Source organism: Prosopis cineraria, unplaced genomic scaffold, assembly GCF_029017545.1.
Source record: "Prosopis cineraria cultivar Desert tree isolate PC_DT_omini unplaced genomic scaffold, ASM2901754v1 PC7, whole genome shotgun sequence".
Taxonomy (NCBI): Eukaryota; Viridiplantae; Streptophyta; class Magnoliopsida; order Fabales; family Fabaceae; genus Prosopis; species Prosopis cineraria.
This window is the reverse complement of record NW_026555338.1, coordinates 21209056-21223270: the sequence shown is the minus strand read 5'-3', so window position 1 is coordinate 21223270 and position 14215 is coordinate 21209056.

Genomic DNA, 14215 nt, shown 5'->3' with positions numbered 1-14215 from the left:
CTCTTTTCCCTTATAAATATTAAACTTTAAATAAAATCTAAATATCTTAATTAATATTTTTAATGTTATTTTGTTTTATTATTGTTAGAAACTTATCATTAATATTTGTATAAAACATATATAAGATTTTATGGATGGGTTTTTTCATTTACTTGAGAACTAATGACCTCTTTATTTGAATATTACTATTTTTCATAGTTGAATATGAATATTTGTATATATTTGCATTAAAATATATTAGTTTAATAATAACTTATCTAACTATGGGTTAACCTCTAATTGAACCACCAACCCTTATACTAGTTTCTCTACCAGTTTAATAAATAGTTCAATTTTTAATACCTTGACGAAAACACTGTTCTTTCTACAATACAAAAAATTATCTAATAATTTTTTATACTATTTTTTTATATAAAATGTCAAATAGTTTAAATAAAGTTGAAAAAGGAATTATACTATTTTATAATTATAAAATAGTGTAAAATAGAATGTGTTTTACTATTTTGTACTCACAACACAAAAGGCCACCATTGTGTGCATGAGTTATGATACAATTTATAATTCTGCATGCAGATTATGAAGTATTTGATGAAGGTTACAAATCTATCCTTTATGCTATGATTTTACATTTGTTACTCTTTTCCTATTCATTTCGCTGCTGCACTATTGCTTAACAGTGGTCATACAATAAAAATGCATTCCTCTGTTTTGAACCTCTCTTGCTTATTGTATATGTTTGTCTCTCCCACCCAAAACCATCCATTTTATCCCTCACCAACAATTATAAAAACTGAATTGTATCGAGCTCAAGTTTAGAGACTCAATTATAATAAATTTAAAACTATAAAAACTGAATGATTATTTTTTCCAATAAAACAAGATATTTGTATTTTTATTATATTCAAGAGTATAAAATTATAAAAAATGACAAGTTGTTACTAAAAATAACTTATCATGCATTTTCCAAATGGACAATAAATCTTTTCATGGCCTTTAGAAAAACAATATATATATATATATATATATTATATATATATTACAAATGTCGTTTTCTAATGACTTATGAGCAACTAAAACCACATAATGCCTTAAACAGTTATGTGGTAAAAGTTTTTGGTTTAAAATTCATAAGCCATAAAGTTGGCATTTTAAAATTTAATGAAAGTGAAAGTATATCCATGTTTTGACTCAATTTGCCCTAAAGTGAGGGGAATTATGAATTATAACATTTTCAGTAAAGTTTAACATATTATAAAGCTTTTCAAATCAGAACAATATATATTTATGTTTAATAGTAAAGAAACTTATAATTTTATAAATTAATTATCCAGATATATTAACAATATTATTTAATATTGATTTTTTAAATCTTTACAAGTTTTTATTTTGATAATTTTTAAAAATAATTTAAAGTGAACAATATGGATCATTTCAAAATAAAATAGAAGGCCCAAATCAGCCCGTTGGCAGATGATCAGCACCAAAAGAGAACTACACAATTTTTAGAGATGATCAGCAGAAAAAGGTGATTTTTTCCTCAATCCCGTCAATCGCATGGAGGATTTTCCAGTTAAGTACTACAATCAACTGTATTCCATGAAAAAAAAGAGAAGCTTTTACAGATATAGCTCATATTATAAAAACAAATCAAATAAACAATTTAACATTTTATTATTTTACGTTATAATCGATTTATTATATTTGTCAATGATATATTATTATTTGTAAATAATAAACCCTTTATAAATTTTTAAATTTTTGTATATTAATAATAAATCCTTTGTATATTAATGTAAATTGACCATACTTTTAAATTTTAAAAATTTAGTTTATATTTGTTGGGTATAAGATTTTTGTTTTTTGGCCGGTGGATCAATCTACCCAAAAAAAAAAAACAAAAGCAACAAAAAAAGCAATATACTCTATGTACATGTATGTATGCGTGTTCAAAGTTACGCCATCCAAAATCGTTGTACAGGTGATGCCCACGTCGGGATAGATTTCTTTAGGCAAAGCAACGCACCATTCTACTTCACACGCCTGCTAGAGGATCCAAGGGAACATTTTTCTCCAAAATATATTAATACCAGTTGTTTCGTGTGTATGTATGTGTATAATTTGTTGCTGTGCATAAAATAATACACACATATTTGTTGCTATCCATTCCTTTTTTCTTGGTAGAATATCCATTGTTTTTTGTTTGGGCCAAAATCTGACTTTTGTCCCAAGCCCAATTATTTGGGCTAAAAATAATAAATTTGGTCCAGCCCACCTAATAATCTAAAAGGGGTTGTTGATGAGAAAGACCTAACCGGCCAGCCCACCTCTTCAAAAAGAGAGAAAATGGAGGATTATGGAGAAAACTGCGGCTAATGTCTCTTAGAAAAACATGAAGTCATGTGAGAACTATCACTTTGTGCTTATAAAAGAGGGAAGCCACCATATGAGGCTCTTTCCAATCTCTTCAACAACTCCAATTCTAATAAACTCAAACATTCAAATCACTTCAACACTTTGTTGACCAAATCAGACACTTCCTCTTTCAACACATTCTGGAAACAATAGAGAGTTATCTAACAACCAATAGAGCATCATGTGGCTCCTAGCAAAACAATAGTAAGAGCATTCCAGTATTTTTGTTTTAGTTTTTTATCTTATATTTTCTATAATTTTTCTTTTATCAATATTAATATCATGATTACTCTTACCATGGAAGTCTCCCATTTTTTTCCATCTTTATTTATTCATTTCCTTTATTTCTAAGCACTTGCATTCAGGAAAATTGTGATAAAAAACCTCAAGAATGTGACTCACTGTCTAATTTAAAAGTCAGGTAAATCTCACTGTTTGAGGACACGCTCCTTTGTTACGCCTGCGTGCAACCACCACAAAATATTTTTGGCATTATGATAGAACATATTTATTGTACATTTTTCTATGTCAATTAGAACTATTATTAATGAATTATTATCCCAAAGTGCACACACATTGTATTATAATAAAAATTTGTCTAAGTGTATATGTTTTGTGCATTAGGGGTATTTTGGTTAAAAGAATAAATTTTTATAAAATGTATAAGAAAATTTGACAAATATATTTTTAGTACAGAAGAAGAGTGGTCAAATTACATGCCCAATAGGACCCATGCATGTGTACGATGTAACACCCTAAGTTTTGAGTAGGAATTAATTAAAGAGTTATATTTATTTAGGGATTTAATTGAGTGTACTTTTGTGAATAAAATTTTCATATAGAGGTATTCTTGTGCCTAGATTATATTATAAGCTCCATGTGAATATTTGAATCACTCAATTTAAATATTTATAAAAAATGTTATGCCCTTTTAAAGTTTAAAAATACTGTTCATTGTGTCATTTAGCTGTAGTGCTTGGCACAATAAAACATTGGCCACAACTAATGATCTTTTGGTCGTGGCTTGCCTCTATGGTGTCATCCACCGCGCCGCGACATAAGAGGCCTTGGATGCGATGGATGACTCAAACTTTTCCAAAAATATTCTTTTAACAAATTTTGTTTTCAAAAAGGTCCTATTTGACATTTTTACCTTTGGAAACTTATTTCTTTTCAATTAAACCCCTTTGAACCATGCTTCAACATTAATGGGATTTATTTCAACGAATTGGTTTTGGAAATTATTTTTTTTTTGTGGGATCCCATTTGATACACTATTTTGAATTAGAAAACTTTTATTACTATGGTAGATATTATTTATTTAGTCTACTCTTTTTTATTATGATAGACTCATTTCTATCATGGTAGTGGGTTGTAAGTTGTTGTAATATTTAAGAGAAATCCTTTTTTTTACCATGATAGTACTTTTCTAAGTTGGTTTAGCTTTTAATTTATATCATGGTAGATTCTTTTCTATTATAGTAGAGTTTTAATTAAAATTCTCATTCTCGCTACCATGGTAAACTTCTTATTCTCATGGCAGAGGTTTCAAAAATATTGTTAATCCCTTCTACTATAGTAGACACTATTCTAACATGATAAGTATTTAAAAGTAAAGTCTTGAGATAAATTCCTCATTCAATGAAACAAAGTGGTTTAAATTTTTAGAGTGTTATCACACCACTAGGAATCGAATATTTTTGAATAGTAGGGTGATTTAAATTTGCATACTCTCTTGGATCCAAAATATAAGTATTTTTTCCAATTAATTTTAGTCTAAAATATAAGCAACTTAACATTTGTTAAAAAAAAAGTTTTGTTTTTCATTTTATCTCTTGTATTTAGTAATCTAAATTCTTATGTTTGTGAATTTATAACCTTTTTTCTCATTCATCATAAATTAGAACTTGAGATGAAAATAAAAAATATATAATTTCATGGGAACATAGATTTGATCAGTATGCAAATTATTGTAAAAAAAATTGTTCATGTTTTGAACCGGATACTAAAGTTGAAACAAGGGGTGCATTAACCCCCTCAGCTTAATGTACATTTGGATAACACCTCAATTGAAATTTGGGTTGCCAAACCTTAGTTTAGGTGTAAAAAGCCCATTCAAATTTTATTGGATATACTTGGAGTAGTGTGTTTGGTTTAGAAGTGACAAAACTAAAATTGGAATGAATTGAGACTTAAACTGAGGTTAGAAAAAAAAATCAGTAGCTTTAACATGATTTATGTTTAAATACTTTTGGAAAAAGGTTAATCTAACAAACTAAAATTTATTTATAAATTTCAAAAACATGTTTAGATGAATAACGACAGGAAGGACATGAATTCTATGATAAATATTTTCGTTTCAAATTTGATGTTTTTGAAAAAAATATTGAAATTTTAAATTACATTTTTTTAAAAAGTCTATATGTAATTAAGTGTTATTTATAAATTATAAGAATCTTGAATACATTAATAAATTATAAATATTAAATTACAAATAATTAAAATAAATTGATAAATAATAATAATACAGTCAAAATTAAAATACTTAAGAATGAGAGAAAATAAAAGAGAATGGGATGTGCGAGTATTAACATGTTTTTGTTATGTCATCAAAAAAAGGGACAGCTTCTTGATGCACTGAACGAGCGTTTGAGGTTACGAAGCTCCCTTATGCTTTGTTCATATCCAAACGTGATACATGTTGGGTTAGTATTCAGTTTGCATTAAATGAGCTTTGAATTTTTGCCCCTTTCCCTTTCTTGTGGAACCCTTACAAAGTCCTCTATCAAACACTCCCCCAAAAGTCCAAAACTATAAGTCTGTAATATGCACTATAATTTTTTTTTCTCATTCTATTTATAAGTTATTTTATTAAATTTTATCATAAATTTTTTATTTACCTTTTATTAAATGTTAGAGAGATAAAATATATTTTTAATATATATATATATTTAATAGAAGTAAAGTTGAGAAATTATTACATTTTTAAATAAAGTTAGTAAATTTTAAGACTTTTCTTGATTTTGATAAAATATATTAAATTAAAAGTGATTTATAAATAACAACATATGAGTGTGATTATGTTGGAGTTGATTAATTGAACAAATGAAATTACAGATAACCGGATTTTCAAAGTGATATCATTTTGGGCTTAAGATATATATATATATATATATATATACACTTAACGACATTCACAGTTTACTATTCCTTCAAATCATTACAGTAGATTGTTAACTTTTGAGCTTTCTAAACCCAACTACAAATTAGAATTAACTTCAGCTGATTTTAATTGTAAAAACTAGATTGTTTACTATTAAGTAATGTTTTTAGAACCGGACCGAACATTGAACCGGAAAAGTCAGCGGTTCACGGTTCGCATGGTTCAACCGGTGACGTAATAATTAAATTAAAAAAATTATATATGTATATAATAATTTAAATATAAGAAATACATATGAAATTTCTATTTAACTTAAAAAAATTAAATATTTTAAGTTTATCATGACTTAACAAGCCACATGATACAATATAATATCAAATAATTAAAAACACTAGTCATTTTTTTAAAAAATTTGATAAAAAATAATTTTTTTTAACAGTCCGGTATTTGAAAACTGGATCCGATTCCCGGTCCGACTGCCGGTTCGAAATGGCTCAACCCAACTCAAATCCTAAAATAATTTTTTCCTTTGAACTAAACCAGAAACTAGACCAGTCGATGGTCGGACCAGTCCGGTTTTCAAAACATTGCTATTGAGTTTATCATATAACAATTAAGACTAAGATAGTGTTTAATAGGTAAAAAAAGTATTTTCTGGAAAGAAAAATAAAAATGCACCTATCTTATTTTCTTTATAAATATATTTCTCATTTCCTTTTTTAGAAAACACTTTTTTATATACTGGGTATGTTCTCTGAGTTTGTCAAAAACTGCCTAGATCGTCAATTTTACATTTTGCACATATACGATAGCATCTGAGACATTTCTGCTAGCCAATAGCTTCCTTGCTATGCCTGTGAGTTTAATTTGTGGGGTATATATAGTTGTGACTCAGTTTGGTAGAGACCTAGAGATCTTAGATTAACCAACGAGAGAGTTTTGACCTTGATCGTCTTGAAGTCAAAATCAATTCCCAACTTCAATAAAGCAAATGTAATTGTTATGCCAAGTAGATTAATGTTCAAATAAATTATATAGGGTTAATGAGCAAATAAAACCCTAAATTCTTACATGAAAATCACCTTGGACCTTAAACTCTTAAAATATACAAAATAAACTCTAAATTTTTAAATTCATAGCAAAATAAACCCTGATTATTAACTTTTTAACACCCATGTAGGTATTGTATTTAGGGTTTGTGTTTTGTATATTTTAAGAGTTCAGGGTTAAGGTCGATTTTTGAGCAATAGTTTAAAGTCCTATTTGCTCATTAACCCAGGTATATATGACATCGATTTCATTTATGTATCTTAACTCAGAATTTGAATCATAAATTTCTAACTTATGCTTCGCAATCTTATGTCCTTTTATTTAATGTAACCTAGCTTGTTTTGCTAAAAGCCTGGGTTATGATTTTAGCACTGCATCTGAGCTATTGGGTATTTTTGAGAGACTCAATCTTTATTGGAGGAGCAACTTCAAACACATTAATATTCACACTGATTCCTTAGATGCTTTGATGCTTATCCAGTATGATTACAACTTGAACCATCCTTATAATGAGACTATAAAAAAGATCAGATGTCTTGCCATGAACAATTAGGTTATCATCTTCAACCACGCATATAGAGAATCCAAACAAATATGCAAATTGGCTTGCTTGCCATGTTACAAGCGATAATACAAATACTTTGATTTTTGATTATCAACTCCCAGGGTGTTGACTCCTTATGAGTCTAGAGTACTTGACCTAATTCCCTCTACTTGCATGGTTTTTTTATGACCTTGTATTAAAAAAAATATAACCTGGCTTGTTCACAATCTTATATAAAGAGAGATGGAGGCCGTAGGTTGCTAAATCACAAAATGGCTACTGAATTACAGGACATTTATCCCTTTATCTATCACTATTCATAGTTTCAATCCCTTCTCATCTCTGTACTGTAAGTGATTTCTAATATATTTTACTAAAATCAAATAAAATTTTAAAATTTATTAATCCTATCTAAAAATTTAATAATTTACTAACACTTTTTTATTAAACATAGAGAAAATATAATTATTGGTCCCTATACTTTTAATGTATTTTGGTATTAGCCCCTATATTTTTGTTTTGGTATTAGTCTTTTAAGTTGTCCTTCTCATTGCTGGTGGAATCAAATTTGCTGATGTGTACATGATTTTGTTTAATGATGTCGGTGAGTTGACTTTGTGTGAGAAAAATGACTACTAATCATTCTACCAGTCTGCTCTAGCTATGTGTTCTCTTCCTTATGGAGCTTTATCCATTGTATGATTAAGGATTCTGATTTAATGTCCTTCTTGTTTTCTTTCCTTTGAGTTCCAGTCATTTTTTCATACAGCTCATCATAATTTTAACAAGCCAGTGCAAGGAGTAATAGAGTTCATGTACATGTTAGTCACCGCTAAGTTCTTATGATCATATTTAAAAATATAGAAACTAACATTACAAACATAAAAAATTTAAGAGACTTGAAATAATGAAATAAAAAAAAATAGAGACTAATATCAAAACACGCTAAAAGTATAGGGACCAAAAAGTAATATTTTTACTTAAATAATCATACTTCAATAATATATTTTCTTTTGCCAATATTTAATGAAAGGTAAAAAGGAAAAGTTGTTATATAAATTAATTTTTTTGATTACCCATAGATATCATTCTATTTGAAATAATTTTGTTTGAAGCATTATCGGGCATTAAATATAGGCACATTTTTCAACAATAATTTAAACCTTAGCTTGGTTTGACACATTATGATGGATTCTTTCCCTTGACTAGACCCAACTTTTGTTCGTTATATAAATTCAATTTAAGAGTAAAATATATCAATTTCCCTTGTTTTACCCAATTCTATATACATATTTTTTTATTTTTAAAACTTATATGAACCTTTCTTATAATCCTTAGAAACAAAACAAAAACCACTAATCTCCCGTTAGGATTTTAGGAATAATTTCATTTTAGAACTAGACATTTGATTTATCCACAAATCAAACCCAAAAAAATTTGTAATTATATACAGCAGGACCAAAAGACTAAAATGAAATTATTTTCTTATAGAAAATCACCAACATGTCCTTCATTGTTTTTTAAAACTCCCTAGCTGAAGCTTCGCCGATGATAGTCAGTAGTGGTTAGAGAACCTATTGGCTCACCAAAAAACCAACGATCAGCAAGTCATTGAATCTCTTTAACAATAATATAGTGCATAAAGGTTATATATATATATATATATATATATTTCCAAACCTCTTGATTATTATGACAATAAGTCAACTTATTAAGAGCCTAAAAAAACTTGTCATTTTTTAATTCCACTTGATATATATATATATATATATATATTTCCAAACCTCTTGATTATTATGATAATAAGTCAACTTATTAAGAGCCTAAAAAAACTTGTCATTTTTTAATTTCACTTGTTCATTTGTCATTGTAAGTTATAAATTAGAATGTTTGAAAATTCATAATTATATAAAGTGAGTTGTTAAAACAATAATTTAACTTGTTAATTTAGTAAAGTAAACTGGTTAATAACAATAATACTTTTTGCATAGTCATTATTATTATTATTATTATTATTATTATTATTATTATTATTATGACATCCACTTGTTAAAACCATAACTTAATTTATTATTTTAATAATGCTACTTGTTTAATATATTCAATATTATTGTTTTGAATAATGCTACCAATGTTGGCATCCAACTGTCATTCTCTCAATTCTCTTTCCTATTTTAACTTAGATGATCACGTCGTCCCTCCCTCTTTCTCCCAGCCACACAGGCCAACACATATCAACATCTGATATGCGTTCTTTTTCCCCTTCAACGCGTTTAGGACTTTCGATGGACGCCTTCAATTTTCATCCTTTCGTTTTTCTACTTAATTATATAAGTTTCTTTTTTATTCATAAATTTTTATTTTTTTATTTACTATAATTTATCTTGAAATTTTATGCTTTGTTTTTTCTTTTTTGGATAATATTGGATAGTATTTTTCTTTAAAGGAAGAGAAAAACAAGCAGATGTGTGCAGAGAGAGATGTTATGGTCATAGTTGTCGGACTCTTGACTTGATTATTCGAGTTTAACATTTTTACATCTCTAACTCATAAAATCATATCAACTCACTCATAAACTCAGGTTAAATACAAACTTAATTAAACTTGCGAGTTTAACTCTAAGTTTACAGTTTTTACATTTTTAGCCAACAAAATCATATCAACTAAGTCATAAATTTGGATTAAATACAAACTTGATTAAATTCATTAAGGTCGTCGATTTTTTACCAGGTTAAGCAAGTTAAGTATGTAAGACGTAGAACTCAATTCATAGAAGAGAGAGAACTTGGTTCTAAGAGAAAAATACTTAAAAAAAAAATCAAAAACTAAAGTAAAAAAATAAAATAAAAAATACCAAAAATAAGTTACCCTATTCTAAAATTTTTATGTTTTGTATGATAATCTATCAAAATAAATGGATGTATATTTGAAATATATTTAAATTAAATTATGGTTATATATTTTATATTTTAATTATTTAATCATATATTTTTAATGAATATTTATTAGTAAAAATAAATTTTTGCGAGTTTATAATCTGAGTTTGTGATTTAAGTTTACATTTCTGTCATGAGTTTACTTAAACTTTTGATTTTGACAATCTTAGATATAATCAATTGATCACAAAAGAGGAGAGAGACTTTGAGAGAGGGTTTATAGAAAGAACATGGGATGTGAATAAGTACAATTTTCTGAAAAATACTGCTGGTAAAATAATATAAATATAAAAAAGGTGATATAGGTAAGAAAAGATATTCAAATTAAATTAAAAATTAAATAATAAAATATAATAGGAAATTGAAAAAAAACTCGGAATTTCATAAATGTCCACTGTTCACACTTGATTTGGACACTACAACTCACAGCCTGCTGCAACTAAGAATTTCTCCGACTTGTTTGGCTCCTTCCGAAGCGCAACGGAAGTTTACTGTTAGTCAAAAGAAATATTAAATGTACTTGCTCTCGCTTTGATCAGACTCTCAGGACAAGCACAACACACACACTCATGCGTGTATGGGTGTGTGTGTGTGTATGCATGTATGTATAACATCGAACGCATTGTGAGGCAGTGATATTACATTGCAACAACCAAATCCAATCCATCATATATGAATGCCGAGATGGTATAACCAGTGGTAGATAGTCTTGTGGCCATGATATTGAATAACACAGCGTTGAACAACCTCCGTACATGGTGGTCGTCGCCGCGGTCTTCGGAGGGCGAGAACGAGTATGCTCTGATGTGGAGTTTAGCTGCCGAAGCTCATCATGTATATTCCTCTTGTTTTTTTTTTTTTTTTAAGTTTCTCTGAGTGCTTTACTCTAGAAAGGCACGTGATGATTATGATCAGATGACCACTATTATCATTAATCACATGATATCTTTTGTTACGTGTGTAGGAGACAGAAGCAACATCTAATAGGAGCAGCCATAGCCACTGCTTCTGTTCACGAAGACAAATCCCTGGTGCTGTGTTCCTCTTCTTCTTCTTCAACGTCAGCACCTTCAATTTCTTCCACGAAGCCTTTTCCTCCAACTTCGTCTTTGCTCCCATTATTCCAATTCTTCTCGCCTTCCTTCAGATACGAAGTTCAGTCACGAATAGTACTCCACCATGCGAGCTTCATCCTGTCATTTTCATGGCTGCTGTGATATGTTCCATAGCATATTACTTTAGTTTTGCAGCTAAGTTCATGTTTCCTGGTTTTTATTCTCTGTTTAAAGTGCTCATGTCAGCGTCTGGCTCTCTGGCTGTTGCCACTTTGACATGCTTGATTCTGCAGCTTCCATGGTGGTCCATTTTCTTTATCCTCCTATTTCTGGCAGGGTTCTTTAAGCTTCTCAAGAAACTTCATGGCATGCATGGCAATATACGACGTCGTCCACAACCACGGCCACTCCTGCCTTTATATAATGCTATATTCAATCATTAGAGGATGAAGATGATGTTATGAGTCCCATATTATGTAGCCTCATAAATTTGAGTGGTTTTGACTAGTAAAAGGTAAAGTAAAGTGCCATAAAGTGAAGCTATTGTGGCCTATTAGGAGAGCCTCTCATACACTTATAAGTTCCGCTTTCAATTGTAAAGCTCCTCAACGGGGGAGTTATGACAGATTAATTTAGAGTTATCCCAATCCCTCATAATACAATTTTATACAGTTGAGGGGGTCTAAACATAATTCTCCTTATTTCTTATATCTTAATTTAGGGCATTTTCAAGTACTTTCTTATCTTTATGTCTCTATTCAGATGTTCAGAATCTTCATCTGCTCTAACAAATTTTCTCAGGTATAATATGTGACATAGGATTATATTTAAATTAAATTTTGAATTTGATAGCTCAGATTTAAAATTTTGTAAGTTTATCATTTTTAGATATTTAAATAATGAATTTAATTTTTTATACAGTGACAATTTAAAAATATTTTCTTATTTTTTTCTAATTAAAAGAAATAAAAGGAACTATTAAAAGAAATAAAGCAACACTAAATGTAGACCTTTTAATTTTAATTTTGATGATGAGCACCAAAACTCATTTGCTCAATTTCACAGCAATATCAACGTTATATTTGATGCGCTGCTTTGATAATTGTTTTTTTTTTTTATAAAAGTGCGTTTGATATTAAAATTAATTAATAGAGTAAAATACAATATCATTTTAATATTATTTTTTCTTCGATTTTATGTTTTAATTTTTGGATATTAAAAGAATGGATATTGATTTTCATTTTTTAACGTTTCATTACAATCAGAATCGGTGTTGACTTGGTTCTACTTCGCCATTTTCCAAATAATTAATTATCAAGGTTTTGTGAAAGCTAAACTTACGTACAATATCTTGTGACATTTTTAAGACATTTCAAATATAAAATATATATATATATATATATATAATACTCTGAATACTGAATTCATATACTTTTTTTGCTGCCTATGTATGTAACAATCGAACACAAGGAATATATAAAAATGGATTAATTGATTAAAATAGTAGATGGCTAAGCCAGATTCTCATTTCCAATTATTTTGAAGTACTTGAGATTAAATTTCAATGGTCTAAATTTAAATATTTATATGAATGTTTCTGGTAAAAAATATCCATCGAATAAGGTACTAGGACTAGGAGTCTAGGACACGGTGAAGGAGATGGCCAAAAAGAATAAAAAGGACACAGTGAAGGAATTAATGAAAGAAAAGCATATGGGAAGAGACGGACTATTTTCTAGAAGAAGCTTTTAAATTAAATTAATATACTTAATTAGGATAACGATTAACTGGGACTTGACAAGTAAGATAAAAGTATTTGAGATGTGATTTTCTTTATTAATTATTATTATTTTGATAGAATGAGATGTGATTTTTTATTGGTTAAAAGTGGTAGATAGGGACTGTTAAGTGTTTATGGGCCTACGTCTGTGTCTGGTTTTTTTTTTTTGTTGACTAAAAATTAGTTTATCAAAAACTCATTTAATAAAAATTAATTCAGTAAAAATTAATTGTTATATTAAAATTTATATTTAAATATTATTTTTAAAATTTAATTTGATAAATTGAAAGTTATTTAAGTTATATATCATAACATGATTCGTAATTTATGTAATTAAAATGTTTCATATTAAAAATATTTTAAAAATATATATTATAACAATGTCAAATAACATAAAATTTGATAGGTTAAATAATAATTTTTTAAAAATATAAAATTTGATGTATTAAATAGGTCAAAATATATACGTTAATATTAAAAATCAACACAACTAATTATTCATTATATAATTTATAATTTGATTTAAATTAGAGTACTATTTAAAAGTGAAATACACAAAATGACCGTTTTGATAAATTTTATACAGATTCTTTATTGGTTACAATTTATACACATAAATATATTGATATAAAAGGATGAATATAAATAAAGACCCAGACAAATAAATATGAAATCATATATAAAATTATAAAAACTAGACATGACAAAATCACACGACCAAGTGATGACTCACACAAAACTGTTCCTAAATGCACGCCGGAATAAAAACGGCCGACTAAAATCGTAAGAGGTGATGCAATATGACGTCAGAATGTGAGAAACCTAAACAGGCACTAAGCAGGTAATTGCTTGGATGTTTATAGTAGTCTCCAAGTTTTTCGCTCTTTGGATCAGTTAAATTTACTTTGCATAGTTTAAATTAATAATTTTGAATTTACAATTTAAATAATAGATCAAAGTTATTTTATAATATAGTGATAATTAAAAATTATTTTTATCTTTATTATGTATTTATTAAAATAAAAAAGTGTAACTACCTCCAATAGAAAGATATATGTGAGCAATCAAAAATAAAAAGGGTTAAAGATCCAATTTGCTTTGAAAATTTTTATATCCAGTGCAACTAGAATTTTTAATTTTTTTTATTGTCATAATGTTAATCTAAGAGTTTAAAAAATGATACATTATCTCTTTATAAAAACATTATACAAACATTGATCGTCAATTTGAAGGTTAAATTAAAGAACAATTTTAGCTTGTTTGTCTGGATGAACA